General features: G+C 39.8%; 1 pseudogene; it reads right to left on the bottom strand.

Annotated features, from left to right (window-relative positions):
• Window positions 1-494: 494 nt before the first annotated feature.
• On the bottom strand, window positions 495-10,558 carry LOC147427181 (uncharacterized; annotated as a pseudogene).
• Window positions 10,559-12,145: the final 1,587 nt, after the last annotated feature.

Raw genomic sequence — 12,145 nt, forward strand, 5'->3', positions numbered from 1 at the left:
GAAATTTTTCTTGCCAAGAATAAGAAGCAAACACAATATGTCTAAGATTATACATTCAAATCTGCATAAACCTGCCAAAGCCAACATATATGTCTATGTACAGGGGTACATTATGCAAAAACAACCAGACTACATCGAAAAATAAGTAGCGTCTATAGGAAATGAAGTACTGAGTAGGTGCAATTGCACCTACCTCGACTATGTTTTTCTCCATTATATCAGCCACGTAGAATGAAGGTGGGATGAATTGAAACAACATGTTTTCCTCCAAAGTATAGCTGTGTTTACCATCGTTGATATTGTGAATGTGCGGTATGCATACACATTGATACCCTCAAGAAGAGCCAAAATAGTTTGTGAGAAGGAATCATGCATAAAAATGCTAGTATGTAAGAAACCAGTCTATCACCATATCAGTTCGTCGAGGAGTATATCAGAGACCAGCTTGCAAATAGCGTTACCAAGGAAGAAAACCATACATATGTTGCCAGCTTTCAAGCACTTGTGTGTGTGTGTGTGTGTGTGTGTGTGTGTGTGTGTGTGTGTGTGTGTGTGTGTGTGTGTGTGTGTGTGTGTGTGTGTGTGTGTGTGTGTGTGTGTGTGTGTGTGTGGGTGTGTGGGTGTGTGTGTGTGTGTGTGTGAAGCAAACTGTGAGAGCCACGGCACGTGAGGAAGGATGCAGAGGGCATTGATGTAGGTTCGAACCTGCAAAGGTATAGTATACAAGGGGTGCTAGGAGCGATAATTACAGATACTACAAATAATCTATGAGACAGGGACTGAGGAGAAACAGAGCAAGAAAGCTTTGCTCAAGAAACCCATGGGTGGGTTTGAGCAGATCTGGGCAACAACTGTTGATCATTATCCAGTGAAGCAGGTCAAAGGTTGTGAGGATAGAACCTACAAGGAGAGACTATGTATGTAGTAAGCCAAGATGATGGGCACAAGGGTCGATTAGAATCCCAATCAAGGGTGAGAAAAAATAGTAACCAAAATGCATGTGACCTCGTTAATAGCACAGAGTAATCAAAATTTAATTGTGGGTAGTGGCCAAGAGGACAATAGCTCACACAAAAAATATTCTAGCAAGTGTGTGTGGGTGAAATCCCATAGGTCAACAAGGTGGCACTAGCAAATGCATGTGATTATTAATAACTAGGAGCATGACTTGCTTAAAGGCGAGCATGTGTAGGTGTATGCGGGTATACTTGATTTTCATAAAAAGAGGCAAATATTGGCAAGACGAAAATGAAGTCACTTAAAATATTTGAGTTCAACCTACTATTCCAAGAGCTAGGGGTTATCCCATCTAAAGAATAGCAAAGTCCAATGTGAGAGGGGATATCCATAGGGGCTATGGGTAGGTGCCATTACCGCTTAATTGTTCAATCTGTAAGCCAAAGTCCCTAGTTGTGCGAGGGTAAGATATGGACCAGTAGCCAACTTAGAGGGTGAGAGTAAATTGTCTCTTGTACACCTAAAAGTGTGTGTGTGTGTGTGTGTGTGTGTGTGTGTGTGTGTGTGTGTGTGTGTGTGTGTGTGTGTGTGTGTGTGTGTGTGTGTGTGTGTGTGTGTAGCATTCCCCCTTCTTGAGGAGAGGTTCATTCTCTAAAGATAGAAACAATCGAAGCGTGTGAGAGACTGTGCACATATTTAGGTGTGTGTGTGTGTGTGCGTGTGCGTGTGCGTGTATGTGTGAGTGTGAGTGTGCGTGTGCGTGTGCGTGTGCGTGTGCGTGTGCGTGCGCGTGTGCGTGTGCATGTGCGTGTGCGTGTGCGTGTGCGTATGCGCGTGCGCGTGCGTGTGCGTGTGCGTGTGCGTGTGCGTGTGCGTGTGCGTGTGCGTGTGCGTGTGCGTGTACCTGTTAAATCTTAAATAATAAGACATAATTGCATTTGAACATTCAAAAAACAGTTGGCAATGGAATCAACAATATATTTGTACAAAAACAACTCAGAATTAGAATTATTTAAGTACAATGTTTGTAGGAAAGAGATCCCCTTTCAGTATGCAGAAAGCAAAAGAACTTTCCAAGTCATCAGTGAGTGCTCCATCCAAAGTAGGGTAGCTTGCCAAAGTAAAGAAACCTTCCAAGATAAGATAGAGTCCTTACCTGCATCCATCCAAACAAGACAACAATCAGTTATCCTTGGATGTGTTTTACAAGTATCAATGGACCATACCAGTTGTTATCCATGTCCATCTTACAAAACTTTTTTACTTTAAACAAGCTAGGTCCATAGTAAAGCCTTTGTGTTTATAGTTTTAATTATTACTTCCAATCTAAGTGACAGATTTCCTCTTCTAATCTGAGTGGTATAATCCCCCAAGAAACCAAACTACATGAGTTTATTTATATATCATATTAGTGAGGTTCTATTGGTAATTAAGCAAAGATATTTCCTTCCAGGTATAGAACTGATGTTGTAGTATTGTTTTACAAATGGGTCCAATGCAACTAATAGCTAGCCAAGTGGTAGAGATCTAGCCCATCCAAACCAAGACAAACTGTGAATGCAAATGTTGTAAAGCATTGTTGCAATCAATCATAATGATCAGGTCGTTCAAAGATTGTCACGGATCATATTCCTACCCATGAAAGCAACATAACCTAGTACATGGGTCAAAAATACAACAGTTTAGCATTTTCTCCATACGGCAGGTTTTTCCAAGTGACAAAAGCGATAGACAACATGCCATACAATAATACCAGTGGTGGCTGAAGCAGTAGTAGGAATCCATCCTTAAACGAGGTACAACTTTTTTAGAGCCCTTGCTCGATTTCTTTCCATACACATGCTAAGCCAAAAACTTCCATATACTTACCTTTAGAAAGAGTAGAACAGTGAACTATTTCATCAACCATTAGCATCCCCCCCAAAAACGGTGGGTTATGCCCATCCATATTGCCAAGTGCAAATGATGTCCACTTTTCTCATACTGTGCATACTGTGAGTATGCACAGTATTACAAGGTACCCAGTGCCTCAAATGCTACAAAGGCCAAGATTAACCTCTTTTTATTGAAAAAAAACCAATTATTGCCAAAAATAGGTATTGATTGTAGTCGGAAAAAAAAAACCTACAGCTCCTTTGAAAAAAAACCAAAGTTACATAGTAGTATAAAGCCTATGTTGCGCACAGTTTCCTTCCAAAAAAACAGTAGGAAGAAACCCTCGAATGTTATCAAATAGTGGATGCCAACTAATTTTAGCAACAAAATCCCATGCTAAGTACCATCATATCTTAATGTTCAAGAGTAGTATGCATAGTGTACAAGAACCACAGTTTAACGACTGTTGAAAAAAACGAGTCACGATTGCAAGCACAAAAAACCACCACATGCTTATTGAAAACCTCATTCCCTATTGTGTTAACAAAATGGCAGGGTACTGCTTAGTGCTCAAAATTTCAATCATAACCAGCAGCGAGGCAAGTTAAGCCCAAAAAAAAACCTGAGATGTTTGAGTGGTGAGCTCCATAGCTCAATCAGTGAAGCAGGCAGTAATTCCTTTCTGAAAAAAAGACAACAAAATAATCATTGGCTAAGTGAGGGGAAAGGTGCACCCTCACCTTGTTTAAATAGGGTGGAGTGCCAGTCCTCGGAGCTTGAGTAATGAGCTAGCCGAGCGTCCCTCCATTGTGTGATATCATCAAGCGGCATGCAGATACCCTTGAGAGGAAAGATCCATAGCCAGAGAGAAGAGGCCGCCTTCTCGGTGTAATGAGAACAGTGACTTTACTCACGCTCAACACTCTAGAAAAATCTTATGAGCTTTACTATTCAAGGGCCATAATACCTATAGTACCATTGTGTGTGTGTGTGTGTGTGTGTGTGTGTGTGTGTGTGTGTGTGTGTGTGTGTGTGTGTGTGTGTGTGTGTGTGTGTGTGTGTGTGTGTGTGTGTGTGTGTGTGTGTGTGTGTGTGTGCCCGCCCTATCCCAGGTGCCATACACAATGGGTCGGTAGTAGGCCCATAATGTATGGGCCTACTACCTAATAAGAGAAGTGAGATTTTCTTTTTTATAATGTAGCCCAGGCCAGTTATGATGGGTGAGAGCCTATATGATAGTGTTACAAATCTGATTTCTATTAAACCCGTTAAGGCAATACTTTCTGATTAGCAAAAAGAGCTCCTCTCAGGCAAGGGAAGGGCTAGAGGAAGAATAGCAAAATAAGTTTAGTAGGCAAATACGAGAGCTAATAGCAGCCTTGTAGGGCCTATTGCTATTCTTTTTTATGAATTCAATGAGTGGCAGTTTCAGGAGATCCCTTTTCCACAGAAACCTAAGATAATACCCACCAACAGATGGGGTATGAAGGGATATTGAGAGGTTAAGAAATTGGACAAATGTGCAGAAAGCCCCATTGGGTGTGGTGGTCTCATGGAGAGAGGTAGGTTCAACTTTCAGGCAGTGATGGTAAATCAAACAAATTTCATTGGGGAAGTCCCCATTGTTGACACTTAGTAGGTCATCCATGTATCTATAAGTATGTTTGAACCGTGGAAGTTTATTCTTGTAAGTTTCCATGGTCTTGAGACACCACCTGTATTCAAAGAAAGCAAGGTAAATATTACACATAAGTGGAGAGCATGAAAAACCCATGGGGATGCCAAGGCATTGGTTAAAGCAAAGACCACCTAAAACAATAGTGCAGTTATTCAGCACAGCCAGGAGATGCAAGAGCAAAGCTTAGCTTCATTAAAGTGTAGGGGGTGCACGGAGTGAGATAAGTGAATCCACCTAGGTTTTTTGGAAAGAGAGATGTAGAAAAACTTCTTCTTTCTAGCATTGGAAAAAGCCAATTTTATCACCTTGGCAAGAACAGGCTTAAGGCCAAGATCCCCATTAAGGGGAATATTTTCGTAACATTGTGTGATGTCAGCAGTAAAGATGTGGAAGATATGATGAGGAAGGTTAAGTGAGACCTCCGTAGAGTTTTTAGTAAGCCAGAAGGGATTATATTGGAAATGCAAGAAGTCCTGGCAGATTTTCTGTTTAGTGGCACAAATAAGCTCAAATTTAGATAAGATAAGGTCAAGGCAAAAGGTAATATCCTCGGTGATATCAGTAAAGATACAATTGGAGGCATCATATATCCACCTAAACTTATGCTTATGGATTTTATAAGTGGGAAAAAGCACTGGTAGCTTAGTGTTCATCACTGAGTAGCCTAGAAGCCCTAAGTGTTTAGCAATTTTACTGGAATAGTTTGAGGTGTATTATTAATATGACAGAATTCCTTATCAGATACTCAATTACGAGCGGCTTTCCAAGCTAGGTATTTGCAAACAATAGTGGGACAGTTAGAGCTTTTGTCAAGCCGGACAACAAACCATTTATCAGAGATCTTTTGAAAATCAAGAGTTAGCTGAGAAGTAAGCCAAGAGTCTTCAGATGATAACCATTTACTAGGAAGTTGTGAAATTTTATGAAGGAAGCATTCCTTCACTACTTCCCTTAAGTCTGGTAGGACTCTCATCTCCAGTCGGAGAGCACTGACAAGGTCAGTGAGAAAGCTTAGTATAGCTGATAAGGCAAGGTATGGGTTTTTAGGAAAGTTAGGTATATGATTGAGCCCTTTGGCCAAAATTCTACGTATTTTAGTATTTTCAATAATGCTAAGATCACGATTGCAAACATGGTTACCAAAATCCTCAAAATTTCTGCAAAAAGTGGTAAATTGAACACATGTACAATGAGGGACAGAATCATGCCGAAGAAATTCATTATTATAGATCAACCTTTTTACGGGATGATGATATTTCCATCCTATGAGTATATTGTCGAGCAGTTTGTGATTACCAAAAGATAGATCAAAGCACTCACAAAACAAATTTTTTGGTTGAAACCAATCGAGGAGTACATTGTGAAAGAGACAGTGTATGTAGATGAAACCATTTTCCGGATCCTCTTTGTTGAGAGTTCTTCTTCCACAAGGGCTTGTAGCAACCTGCAATACACCCAGGGGTTAAAATTCAGGGAAGTTCTTGATGGGGGGAAATCTGCTCTTCCTCTTGTAAAACTACGAACTCTTCCTCAGTTAGAGGATTAAGAAGGAAGTGAAGGAGTTGGGAGTGATCAAAGAGTTAGCCCTGTTGAGAGAAACGGAGTCATCTTCATCAATACAAGGTTTAAGAAGACTAGTGATGAGCTTAACACCTTTGAAGTTAGCATAAGTAGTTAAGTAAATGCCAAGTTTATCAGCTTTTAACTCCTTCAAGATATCAAGCATAAGTCCACGGAAGATGTTGAAGGCAATCTGTGCAATTACAATCTACTTAGCTTGGCCACCTAGCCAAGAGCAAATGAGGGAAAGATCAAAGTCCACAGGTTTCTCCGGGAACAGTAAGTCCAAATGGTTGAGAATAAGCCAGATGGCATCATCAAACCACATGATGCTGGATTCACAAGAGGCTTTAGGGTCAAGAAATCTGCAAGCACATTTCACATAAGGACAAAAGATACTCCAGATGGATTTAGTGTAAAAATCAGGGTTACTCTTTGAAAATTCCATGTTTCCTTTGGTATGGATGTACAGGCCTGTATTTGAGGGGCACTTAGAGTGGTCGATGAGATTGAGATTGAAGGGTGCTTTGATGAGCTCACCTTTATCCAAGAATTACCCTCCTTTAAGAATCTTGAGTCTGCAATCTTCCACAGTAGAGTCAAGGAGGTTGGCAAGGTAAACCCAGGTCTCACTTAAAATAGGAGCTAAGAAAGCTTTGTTGTGCAGGACCCAAAACTGATGGTCAAGCCCGAGGGATTCAATTTCAATTTATCTCACGGGCAAGACAGGAAAAAATTTAGAGATTTTGGGCACCATCTCAAGGAGGTTTGAGTCATTGAGGGAGCAAAGATTACTCTGAAATTCCTCAACTGCTTCAAGGGCTACACTATCCCGACAGAAGATACCACCAATTTGTGGAATAGAAGGAGTGGCTAGTGCACAGACAAAAGAGGGATTAAGCCCACATAACTTCCTAAGAAAGTTAGAGATATCTGCACCATAGTAGGAGAACAGAGCAAGCTCTTGCTGATACTGTGAGGATAATAGAGAAAGCTGGGAAATGTATTGGGAAAATAAATTTACTCCTTCCATGGAGTCTTTCCAAAGTACCTAAAGTCTTAACCCAATCATTAAAAGACAGCATATGTAAGACATATAATTTTTTGTCAGAGGTAAGTGCCAAATCATAAATTAGTTGCGAAGTATCCAAGCTGCTAATACATCTGAGAACAAGAGAAGTGGCCACTGAGAGGGGCTCCAAGGTCAGTTCCAATCCTTGTGAGAGAGCAAGAGTCTGCAAAAACAGTGAGTTGAGGTTCACTTATATTTGCCATAGTAGGTAATACAATCTTTGGCCTTCCTAGAGAGGAAAGGTCTAGTTCTAACTGCCAAGGCATTCTTTGGTGTACGGTCCTTAAGGTAAAACTTAATCTGTTGGAGAATCTTTGTATGATTCTCAGGGTTGTGATTAGTGCTCATGCGAGCTGTCATTCTATAGGGTAAGCAGTCCTGAAAAGGGAACAGTGTAAACATAAATATAAGTATAAAACAGTAATTCTAATATTTTCGGGCATACAAACCTTCAACCGGCAAAGTCAAAGAGTATAGTAGCCGTGAGCAGGTAACCAAAAAAAGATTCTAAAAGGGACCACCCTAACACCAGTCAACCGGTCAAGGGATTACAGACTGTGGGTCCAACTTAGAACTCAGTTTCGAAGAGAATTTCCAAAGCCAGCATCCCGGTTTCTCTTGAAAAGAAAAACCTTATGTATAGGATGTGTGTGTAGCTGTTAAATCTTAAATAATAAGACATAATTGAATTTTTACATTCAAAAGACAGCTGGCAATGGAATCAAGGAATAGATTTGTACAAAAACAACTCAGAATTAGAATTATTTAAGTACAATGTTTGTAGGAAAGAGATCCCCTTTCAGTATGCAGAAAGCAAAAGAACTTCCCAAGTCATCGGTGAGTGTTCCATCCAAAGTAGGGTAGCTTGCCAAAGTAAAGAAACCTTCCAAGATAAGATAGATTCCTTACCTACATCCATCCAAACAAGACAACAATTCAGTTAGCCTTGGATGTGTTTTACAGGTATCAATGGACCATACCAGTTGTTATCCATGTCCATCTTACAGAACTTTTTTACTTTAAACAAGCTAGGTCCATAGTAAAACCTTTGTGTTTATAGGTTTAATTATTACTTCCAATCTAAGTGACAGATTTCCTCTTCTAATCTGAGTGGCATAATCCCCCAAGAAACCAAAATATATGAGTTTATTTATATGTCATATTAGTGAGGTTCTATTGGTAATTAAGCAAAGATACTTCCTTCTAGGTATAGAACTGATGTTGTAATATTGTTTCACAAATGGAGTCCAAATGAAATCTAATCTTATTAATCATAAACTAATAGCTAGCCAAGTGGTAGAGGCCTAGCCCGTCCAGATCAGAACAAATTGTGAATGCAAATGCTGTAAAGCATTGTTGCAATCAATCATAATGAGGTCGTTCAAAGAGTGTCACGGATCATATTCCTACCCATGAAAGCAACATAACCTAGTACATGGGTTAAAAATACAACAGTTTAGCATTTCCTCCATAAGGCAGGTTTTTCCAAGTGACAAAAGCGGTAGACAAAATGCCATACAATAATACCAGCGTGGCTGAAGTAGTAGTAGGAATCCATCCTTAAACAAGGTACAACTTTTTTAGAGCCCTTGATCGGTTTCTTTCCATACACATGCTAAGCCAAAAACTGCCATATACTTACCTTCAGAAAGAGTAGAACAGTGAACTATTTCATCAACCATTAGCGACCCCCCCAAAAACGGTGGGTTATGCCCAGCCATATTGCCAAGTGCAAATGATGTCCACTTTTCTCATACTGTGAGTACGCATAGTATTACAAGGTACCCAGTGCCTCAAATGCTACAAAGGCCAAGATTAACCTCTGTGTATTGAAAAAAAACCAGTTGTTGCCAAAAATAGGTATTGATTGTAGTCGGGGGAAAAAAAACCTGCAGCGGCTTTGAAAAAAACCCAAAGTTACATAGTAGTATAAAGCCTATGTTGCGCACAGTTTCCTTCCAGAAAAACAGTAGGAAGAAACCCCTCGAATGTAATCAAACAGTGGATGCCAACTAATTTTAGCAACCAAATCCCATGCTAAGTACCATCATATCCTAATGTTCAAGAGTAGTATGCATAGTGTAACCACAGTTTAACGACTGTTGAAAAAAACAAGTCACGATTGCAAGCACAAAAAACCACCACAGTGCTTATTGAAAACCTCATTCCCTATTGTGTTAACAAAATGGCAGGGTACTGCTTAGTGCTCAGAATTTCAATCATAACCAACAGCGAGGCAAGTTAAGCCCAGAGAAAAACCTGAGATGTTTGAGTGGTGAGGTCCATAGCTCAATCCGTGAAGCAGGCAGTGATTCCTTTTTGAAAAAAGCACAACAAAATAATCACTGGCTAAGTGAGGGGCAAGGTGCGCCCTCACCTTGTTTAAATAGGGTGGACTGCCAGTCCTCAGAGCTTGAGTAATGAGTGAGCCGAGCCGCCCTCCACTGTGTGATATCATCAAACAGCACGCAAATACCCTTGAGAGGGGATATCCATAGCCAGAGACAAGCGGCCGCCTTCTCGGCGTAATGAGAACAAAGACTTTACTCACGCTCGACACTCATGAAAAAACTTATAAGCTTTACTATTCAAGGGCCGGGTCCCATAGTCATTATATGGCATGTTATTGAGCAGTAAAAAGTATCCCATCAATTTTCGGGCAAGATCAATGTGGGGGCGGGGGGGGGGAGAAATAGTAACCAGAATACCTATAGTACCACAGTGTGTGTGTGTGTGTGTGTGTGTGTGTGTGTGTGTGTGTGTGTGTGTGTGTGTGTGTGTGTGTGTGTGTGTGTGTGTGTGTGTGTGTGTGTGTGTAGCTGTATTAAATCTTACTTAATAAGACATAATTGAACTTTTACATTCGAAAGACAACTGGCCAAGGATCAATGAACTGATTTGTACGAAAATAACTCAGTATCAAAATTATCTAAGTACAATGATTGTAAGAAAGAGATCCTCTTTCAGTGTGGTTGGTAGTAAAAAAACTTCCCCGTTTTTCAATGGATATTTCATAATAGAAATGCTACTTGCCAAAGAAAAGAAACCCTCCAAGATAAGATAGAGTCCTTACCTGCATCCATCCAAACAAGACAACAATTCAGTTAGCCTTGGATGTGTTTTACAGTTATTAATGGACTATATCAGTTGTTATCCATGTCCATCTTTACAGAATTTAATTACTTTAGACAAGCTAGTTTTATTTAGATTTTAAAGAATAGTGAGGTTTACTTGTTTAAGCCATAGCTTGGTAGCTATGCTTGAGCCCATAGTAACAGCCATATACTTAATAGAGTTTTGTACAACTCCATTTTTACCAAGTGAGACCATATTCCTCGAGCCATATCTCGGTATTTATGCCAAGTTTTGAGAGTACCAACCATATACTTACCTTCAACTTCCCAAGATTTCTCCATAGCTCGGTAGCTATGCTTTGAATTAACAATAGCAACCATTCACTTACCAAAAAAGAGAGTATAAAAAAACCTATTCAAGTGGAGCTTTATGTTTATGAGAAAGAGGCCAAATTTTTACTCAATGTTGAGAGTAATCTCCACATCCTTACCTTCAAAAACTTCGATTTTCTCATTAAGCCCTTAGTATTCCATTCAGTTCGACATTGTTCAGCCCTATTTTAGCCAAGATATTTTCAAGTGCAGAGTCATTTTTCAGTTCCTTTCCACATGCCAAGCTAAAAAAACCATATACTTCCCTTCATAAAGAGCAGAATAACCAAAGATTGGCAGTTCCCCTAAAAAAACCCAGGGTTATGCCAAGCAAGAGGTCATCCTTCCTCATATTGTGAATCCGTACATGGTACCCCATGTTTTGAATGATACAAAGCTAAGATTAGCTTTTTTTTTTAAAACCAGTTTTAACGTCGAAAGACTAGTTAAGCCACTAGCTTGAGATAACTTGCAACGGCTTGAGAAAGGCCTAAAAAAACCAATTTTTTTTAACCAGCGACATAACCAGTCAACATGCTAGTTTTTTTTCTCGCTAGAGTCAGAGCCAAGTGACCATTAGGTCCACACTCAAATGCTGCCTCTATTTACATATTTGGGAAAAAAACCAGTTTTTCCGTCAGTGAAACAGATGCTTAAGAACGGCCATGAAGCCAAGCCAACCAACATACTCTCAACCATATACACCTGTACATGCAAACAGACTGCCCCATACATACCTAATAAATTTATGCAGAGGTGAAGTCTTTCCTTGGTTGTTTTTAAGAGCCATTTCATCACACTGTGGCAAGCCTCGGCTTCTATGAAGAAGTTTTTCATTCAATCAAAAAAAACCCGAAAACATACAGCACCTCCCTTCATTTCTTATGCACAAGTGATTCCAAGGTCATCAATAATACCTAGGCCTATCAGAAAAAACAAGTAGATAGGAGCTTGGTTATGAAAAACTATATGCAGTAACGAGCTAAAACTGCCCAAGGTTCCTTTTTAGATAAAGCAGCAGAACAACCACTATCCATCAAAATATGCCTTAGTTAGTACATCCAGTCATTTTCCTTGATCTGCCCAAGAGATGCCAGCCCATCTAAATATGTCCAACCCTAATTGAGGGCACAAAGGTAGGTAGTACTACCCATATGCTACTACAATCTTTCTTTTAGGGAAAAAATTGTTTAGTCAAAGAGAAAGAACCAAAAAAAACCAGTAAAAAGCCTATTCTGCAGTTATTTAAACGATTGCCAAAGCCTTTGAGAGCTTTATGTAGTATTTATCAACCATATGCCATGCTTAAACATCTCCAGAACCATAGTCGGTCAAGGGATAGTAACCATTAGGCTTGATCAGGACTCATACTACACAATTTTTTTTTGAAAAAAAAAATAGCAGTCGGTTTCTGGTGAAAAAAGAAAGTTTAGGTAAACTTATAATACCTGTGGCAACTGAGTAGCAAGCTCCATTGTTTTTGGTATTTCAAGTGGAAATAACACAGAACGGGTTTACCCAATACACACACTGAATCTCAAGCTAAGTGAGGGCTAA

Source organism: Adiantum capillus-veneris, chromosome 24, assembly GCF_014529385.1.
Source record: "Adiantum capillus-veneris isolate H3 chromosome 24, ASM1452938v2, whole genome shotgun sequence".
Taxonomy (NCBI): domain Eukaryota; kingdom Viridiplantae; phylum Streptophyta; class Polypodiopsida; order Polypodiales; family Pteridaceae; genus Adiantum; species Adiantum capillus-veneris.